This window comes from Psammomys obesus, unplaced genomic scaffold, assembly GCF_907164565.1.
Source record: "Psammomys obesus unplaced genomic scaffold, mPsaObe1.curated_primary_1811, whole genome shotgun sequence".
Classification (NCBI taxonomy): Eukaryota; Metazoa; Chordata; class Mammalia; order Rodentia; family Muridae; genus Psammomys; species Psammomys obesus.
Window position 1 is genome coordinate 1 of NW_026595955.1, and position 1,057 is coordinate 1,057.

The 1,057-nt window shown below is 54.2% G+C and overlaps 2 non-coding genes across 2 annotated transcripts; both read right to left on the reverse strand.

The window, feature by feature from the left end:
* Window positions 1-260: 260 nt before the first annotated feature.
* LOC129685933 (small nucleolar RNA SNORD113/SNORD114 family) lies at window positions 261-335 on the reverse strand. The gene has a single exon (XR_008721561.1). It is a non-coding gene; the product is annotated as a small nucleolar RNA SNORD113/SNORD114 family (small nucleolar RNA).
* A 638-nt stretch (window positions 336-973) lies between these two features.
* Window positions 974-1,048, reverse strand: LOC129685932 (small nucleolar RNA SNORD113/SNORD114 family). The gene has a single exon (XR_008721560.1). It is a non-coding gene; the product is annotated as a small nucleolar RNA SNORD113/SNORD114 family (small nucleolar RNA).
* Window positions 1,049-1,057: the final 9 nt, after the last annotated feature.

Below are 1,057 nucleotides of genomic sequence, written 5' to 3' on the forward strand. Positions count from 1 at the left end.
TCCCACACCAGGTCAGGAACTCATCTCTCCCATCTCTCATCATCGCCCTTGGCGTATTACACTGTGCTGTTGCCCACACAGGCACAGCTGATTGCCCCACAACTTGAGCCTCACTCTGCCCATATGCCAGCCATGTTTCCTCAGCTAATGGAGATTGGTTTGGGTCAGTCAGGAGAAAAGGTCACAGAATGACCCTGCTCAGCTGGGATCCAATATCCATAGGCTTTCAGCTAAGAATGGCCAACTGAGTTGGTTCTGTGCCTGACCTCAGATTTCTGTTAACATGGCTGTCATCGAGAAACACTCAGACGCCACCAGATCTCATCATCGGTCCCGGGATGGGCACCTCTCTCTGGAGCCATCGGGATTGGCTCACTCAGTGGCCAGCGTGAGGTACTCGGGAGACCACACAGTAGGAGCCTGCTGCCCTGTGCTGGGGCCTGGCCTCCTGCTCTACCGCTATCACTTGGCTAATTCTCTTCCAGAGTCTGCTGAAGCCCCAGCGTTTTTGAGGAGACTCTCCATACCTATAGGCAGGTGCCGGCAGGAGCAGCGACGCTGTAGCCCTCTGGCCACCATGGGTTCCACTTGTGGCCATGGCATCCCAGGAGATTTCCATCACAGCAAAACTTGGCCATCACTTGGATCACTTTTCTTGAGGGGAGAAGGCACAGAAGGGAATAGAAATATTGAGACTGGCTGCCAACGTTTGACCACGGTTCCCAATTTTTAGGAGTGGCTCTTTTCAGGTGCTGCTTATGGGCTTTCTCTCTCAGGGAGTGGGCATGGTAGAGTTTTTTCAGCCAAGGCTGACTCAAATTCCCAGGCAGACCACCGGATGTGCTGCCCTTGGTTCTCAGTCACATGACCAAAGAGCCCTCAGGACCTTGCCTAGCACCCCGTGTCCACAAGGGACAGGCACATGCTACAGGCCTCCATCCACAGCTGAGCTGGTCAGGCTGTGCACATCGGGAATGACCTCAGATTTCTGGATACCTGGCGTTCATGGAGTATCACTCAAACGCCACCAGATCTCATCATCGGTCGTGGACGGTGG